The 6,564-nt window shown below is 45.8% G+C and overlaps 1 long non-coding RNA gene across 2 annotated transcripts; it reads left to right on the top strand.

Annotated features, from left to right (window-relative positions):
• The first annotated feature begins 2,673 nt into the window (after positions 1-2,673).
• Positions 2,674-5,390, top strand: LOC120976457 (uncharacterized). 2 transcript variants are annotated; one of them, XR_005771933.3, is made up of 4 exons: positions 2,674-3,179; positions 3,867-4,545; positions 4,643-4,790; positions 4,969-5,390. It is a non-coding gene; the product is annotated as an uncharacterized lncRNA (long non-coding RNA). The 2 variants fall into 2 exon arrangements; XR_012204225.1 differs by having other exon boundaries at positions 3,867-4,790.
• Positions 5,391-6,564: the final 1,174 nt, after the last annotated feature.

The raw sequence follows: 6,564 nt of genomic DNA, 5'->3' as shown, positions 1-6,564 counted from the left end.
TCGCTCGGGTTCAGTAACGCGTAGCCTGTAGTGCAATCGCTCGGGTTTAGTTAGAGCCCAACGCCTCGCTCGGGTTCAGTTAGAGCCCAACTCCTCACACACACGCGCGTACGTGTACGAGAGAAACACGCATCGCTCGGCCCCGACCACCCACCGTAACCGGGAACACCCCGATATTTTCCTCGCCCTCGCTTCTACCACGGTTTTTTCCGTCATGGACGGCCCAAAGAATGTCATGCAGCTACGTCTCCGGCCCGCCCAGGACGAAAAGCCCATTTTCTGTCATGATTTTCTGTCATAGAAGTAGGAGCCCACCACATCTATGATGATACCGGGTTTTGTCACAATTATCGTCATAGAAGTGTCATAAGTATGACAGAAAAAAAAATTCGTTCGGCCCAAAATGTCACGAATGTGTCTTTTTTTGTAGTGGAGAGTGTGTCCAAAGACAACCATTATTGCATGCGTGTGTCCCGAACATATTGATGTAGTGCATGCATATGTGTGTTGAATACCTGACCCAATGCACAACATTGATGTGGTGCATGCGTTGAAAATCGCAAAGGTCCCCACACAGAGCAAGTGGTCGTTAATGACGTGTCGTGTGCTCCCCCCCTTCGATCCAGTGGGATGGATTCATGTGTACAGATGCGCTATTATATATATGTAATCTCACATCATGATCTATATCAAGACAAAACAAAAAATTAATCCCCTCCTAAGTCAAATTAGTTAACCTCTCTCGCGGTGTCCGTGAAAGTGATGGACCAAGCTGGTCACCCCCCCTCGACACGTACTATATATACACCTAGTAACACAACCCTAAAAGAATTAATCCTCCTTGTTCGTCAAACGCGTACCTCTCTCTCGCTGGGTCAAAGTGATGGACGACGAACTCTCGGGCCCAACACAGAAGCGAAGCATACATCGCACGTGAGTGATCATCCTATATAGGACTACGTACCACCATCTGCATGCATGTGGTCCAAAGAGCTGTTTGTGTGATGTTTGAATACGCAATGCACAATTTTGATGTGGCACCACGTATATAGGAAACGAAAAAGTCCCTGTAGAGAGCGCGAGGTTCATGACGCGTGGCATGTGCTATATGTACGCCCGACGCGTGGTATATATGTACTTCAACTGTATAGCACAAACCAAAAAAGAATCATTCCTTGATGATCAAATTAACCTCTCTCTCATTGGGTCAAAGTGATGGAGGACAATCTCGCATGCCCACGGATGGAAGCGCCACACACGAGTGAGTTCCAATATATAGGGCAACCACCGCCTGCATGGTATTGCGTGATGTTTGAATACCAATATAATGCGCAACTTTGAGGTGGAACCTGCCCCGGGAACCAAAAAGTCCCCACATGGAGCGAGGTTATGACACGCATATAGATAGAGTATTCATGTTGCCCCCTCTTTGACATGTACATACTCCTATACCGTGCATATACGTAACACAAACCAAAAAAGAACCATCCTTGTTGGTCAAATTAGCCTCTCTCTCGTTGTACGTTCAACTGGTCGACGACGACCTCGTGGGCGCACAGAGAGAAGCACACGCGAGTGATGTCATAGGACAATACCACTGCATGCGTGCGCCTGTGTGTTATGTGATGTTTGAATACCCAATGCACAACTTTGACGTGGCACTTGCTTCGCAAACCGGAAACACACTACACCACGATGCATGTAGCCCCCTCACTTCAAGCCAGCGGGAGTGTGTACGCACGTGCTCGAACTTTGATATGGAATCCCACCATGATCCACACCACCCACATGCCAAGATGAATCCACCTTTTGGTCAAGTTTATGCCTCTCATTGTTGGTGGAAACTAAAAACCTTTGCCAGCTAACGAATGGACATGTCGCTGATAACCGCACGAGGAAGAGTGTCTGAGAGGACCACCAATGCACATGTGGCCCGAACATTATGTATGAAAGGTCTGTGTAATGCTTTAAATAACCAATTCACGACTTTTATGTGGCATATATGACTCACAAAATGATCAATAATCCCACACGAAGGTTCCCGACTCGTAGTGTACTGCAGGACCCCTCCCCCCAACCCCCACACAGACAGGCACACACATCCCGCACCACCACGGCCACTCTGAGGCATGTCAAACTTTTTCTGCAGTGAACATGTGACGAAAGGTGGAGTGTCGTGTTAATTTAAAAAAAACAGACATCATTCGACCGTTTTTATACATTGATTCATTTCCTAGGGATTTAATGTGCAAAAATCAAATTTGAGCTACATGTGCATCAAAATGAGTTGCAAAATCATATGTGTCCCTGGGTGCATGTTTCCCTATGCAAGAGATTTCAAAATATGAGAATATATATTTTTAAAATTCAGTAAATCCAAAACTTAGTTGAAATTCATGGAACTTATCGTGGTGTCATATATGTACACCAGTAGACTATGATATTGTATTTTTTCATCAACGAGACCCGTTTTGATATAATCTTCTTACAAACGGGAGATTATTAAAAACCGTCAACCAATATCTCATACGGATTATTTATTGGTAAACACTTCTGATCTATAGTCTGAAGCGACGCCAGCGCCAGACCAATCGACGTCCGTCGATTCGTTGTAAAGGAGACGCTCCAGATTTCGTCGCGTTTCAAAAAAAGGAAAGCCCCGATCTGTGCATCCCCCCGCTCACAATCATCTCCCCTAATCCGTCGATAGCATTAATCGCCGGCCCTGCCCGAGCTCTGCTTCCCACCTGAGTCGCCTCGCCGCCAGCTTGCTCACCAGATCCCCTGCTCCGCCGCCGTCTCACCGCGACTCCTCTAGCCAACGACGCCTCTCCGCTCCGTGACCACCCCGGCCACCGACGCCTCTCCGCTCTACCTCACCAGCCCGCTCCATCCGCCTCGCGCACCTCCAGCTTCGCCTCACATCAGTGGACCGCAGCGCCAAGACTCCTGCCCCATAGTTCCTCACTCGAGCCTCCCCGTCGAGCAGCATGGCTACCACCTAGTCCACTCCACCGACGCTACCTTGTTCGATTCCTCGGAATTTTCTCACTCGCTAGGCTGTCCCATCTACTGAATCGGCTGCATCCCCATCGATTTGGATCGGCCGGCCGGAGTATTGGCCATTGGATTTCTAAATTGCGGCTCTATTTTTGAAGATCCCCAACCTTGAGACAAAGGTATGTGCACCTCGTGGAGTGCCCCACGTTTTTGGGGATTTTGTAATTTTTGCAACAGATTTTGATGTGTAATGCATCCTTCAGATGGATGAAAATTGTTATGTTTGTTCATTGCCGGCCTAGCATTGTTTCGATTATTAAGTTGTTTCAAATCTTGTCGGTGCTTCAAATCTATTTTACAATTGCTGCCACACTTCCTTTTCAATGCATCCTGCAAATGCTTCCTCTAAACAGAGCATCCAAGTAAACGTACCCCCATATTGGCGCTAAATTTGTTAGGATTACCCCTTTGGAATTTCCATGCTTCCATCAAAGAAAAAAAATGCACCCTAAATTGCACGAAATGCAGCCTAAATTCCATGATTCAATAACACAAAATTCCTTCGTAATTGTCCCTTTTTGGATACTATTTTTCCAGAATAATGCTTCATTGCCAAAAATACTAGCAGATGCATCCCCATCCTGGCACCAAGCTTACTTATTACAATACCATGCGCCGTATTTATAGTGTCCATATTTTCGTGCTTCTGTAATCCTTTCTGTCATCAGTCAACATATATATACTCTTATTTTGTAGTGAATTGCTTCCATACAACTAATTCCAGAAGAGAGCAAATCTATCACTTCATTCCTTATGAAACATTTTCTTACAGAAATGCTAACAATCCGTATTCCGTGTGTTCTCAGGTGACACTCAACAATGACTAAAAAGGAGTCGATCATACTGCAGAGTCGATATTCAGCTGATAGGTTACATGATATTGTCAAGGGTCTCTCACAGAGAAGGAAAGACCTCATTTGCACACAAAAATGGGGTAATCTACTTAATATTGGCAAATTCTCAGCTCCAAAGGGTCTCCTAGAATGGATTGTTGACCGGATTAACCCGAAGCTAGGTGAATTTCGGAATCCACGAAACAATACCAACATTCTATTCACTCGACAAATGGTTGAAAAGGCTCTCGGGCTTCCGACTGGTACTAGGCCGGTGGTTATCATAAGCAAGCATGAAGAATCACCTCATCGAGAATTCTACAAAACGGACTATGAACATGGGAGACGGGCGCCCATTCACCATGCTGCAACTATGCTAGAAAAAGGCACTGATCTAGATGATGAGACCTTCTTTAGGACATTCTTTCTCGTAGCATTGGCTACTCATTTTACACCCGGAACTGGAAATATGGTTCCTTTGGAATATTTAGGCAGCCTTGAAGTTGCTTCTGAGGTTTGCGAGTATGCATGGGGAGAGCAAATTCTCAAAGATGTCATGTCTGAGGCCGATACATTCCAAAAGAAGAAAAAAGCACTACTAGATGGTGTCTTCAAAAAAATCTGGGTCGGCAGCTGCCTACCCGTGCTCGCGGTATACACACTATACTACACATCTGTTTCTATAGCAAATTTCATAGCCTTATTCTTTCATTTAAATACACATGTTTTGGTCATACTTTTTATTCCAGATTATATACATGAATCATCTTTGTCGACGCATCGCATAAATTACTCACTTCCCAGATCATCCCATGTAATCGATGCCGACTTCGAATTTGTCATGCTCGCTGATAAAAGTAGACTGAGCCAAACCCACATATTTATGGCGCACGACCGGTAAGACACAACAAATTATGACTTCCATACCTTTTTTTAGTCATTGCTTCCAATATATGCAAAACATTTCTCTTTCTCCATATACATCTGGATGGAAGCATTTTTATTCGACTAACGATCCACCACTATTCACTTTACTCTTTCGACCATTGCTTTAATAGTGCAATTTTTTTTGCAGTTTCGTGCACCTCAGGCAACCCCATATGTCGTTGTAGTGCCAATCTACCAGCAGCAATCTACTCAACAGCCATATGTTCAACAAACAGAAAATGATTCTACCAACCATCCAGCAGAGGTACCTGTCGGTGTCAAAACCGGCAGATCTCGGGTAAGGGGTCCCAAGTTGTGCGTCTTAGGATCAATGGTAACATGGACACGGGATTTACCCAGCTTCGGGCTCTCTCGAAGAGATAATACCCTACATGCTGCTTTTGATTGTACTTGATGTATATGATTACAGAGTTGATCTACCCCGAGATCATATGTTGTGGTCTAAACCTGAGGGTATGATGAATAATGTCATAATGATCTATCGACTAGCCTGACCTCGGCTTATATAACATACCAGAGGCCTAGGATAACAAAAGTCCTAGTCGAATACGCCGGTGGGGAGGAGTCCTTGCCTTGATCACCAAGTCTTGTGGAATCTTCCTTGTGTATGCATCGGCTGTCCGAACTGGCCCATGAGTGTACGGCCATGGGGGACCATGGCCCAATCCAACTGATCGGGAGACGACGTGGTGAGTACCCCCTAGTCCAGGACACCGTCAGTAGCCCCCTGAACCAGTCTTCAAGTTAGGGCGCTCCTCGATTCTTCCGAACTGTTCTTCATCTTTGGTCGTCGGTCTTGAAAACTGGTTCAACAAATCTTTCCCATCTTCGATCTTGAGGATTGCCGAAGTAAATCCGAAGAGTTTACACGTCAGGTATCCGAGGAGCCCCTTTAAGTTTTCGGCCTTTATCAATGCCTTGTTATTTTTATGCCACACCTTGGGTTTGAAGTGTTTCCGTGCGGCGATGTCCTCTCGTATCCGAGCTCCAACGTCGGACTACATTTGAGGTATCTTTTACAGCCGAGCACCAACGTCGGGCTGCTTCCGAGCTCCAACGCCGGAATGTATCCGAGCTCCAACGCCGGACTATATCCGAGCTCTAACGCCGGACTATGTCCAAGCTCCAATGTCGGACTGTATCTGAGGTGTCATAGATCACCTTGGTTCAAAGAAGTTGAAAGAGTTTAGCCGAGCTTAATGCCGGAAATGCCCTCTAAGGAGCCAGCCACTTGCAACCAAACTTTATGCCGGACTACCTCCGAGGTGATGCACCACCTCGGGATCGGGCTGATTGTTTGCGGATTTTATTTCTGATTCATGCAATTTATTTACTGACGAGATATATAGCCAGTAGCCCTCAAGGTGTGTGTCGGTCTAAAACCCGAGATGTACCTGAAGGAAAACATGAAAACGCTGATCCTAGTAGCCCCTGAGACTCAGGTCGATGCGTGAAATCGGCCTGAGGATCAACTCCTAGCTCGGCAGCATACGTAGGAATAGAAACGCAGCGTAATATATTAAAGATAATAGTGATTGGCGAACGGGCCCTTGAGAGAGGGTCTCGAGTAGTTGTTGTAATATATTAGTTCGACGCCGGATAGGTCCAGATGGTACCTATTGTTATCCGAAGACATGTTTGCCCATAGTTCGGTCAAGCCGAACACTTGGCACTTTGAAATTTCTGCATTGAATAGGCGATGCAGTAGCCCTCGAGACACTGG

Source organism: Aegilops tauschii, chromosome 3 (assembly GCF_002575655.3).
Source record: "Aegilops tauschii subsp. strangulata cultivar AL8/78 chromosome 3, Aet v6.0, whole genome shotgun sequence".
Classification (NCBI taxonomy): Eukaryota; Viridiplantae; Streptophyta; class Magnoliopsida; order Poales; family Poaceae; genus Aegilops; species Aegilops tauschii.
Note: the sequence above shows the minus strand (reverse complement) of the source record. Positions and strands in the feature narration are given on the sequence as shown.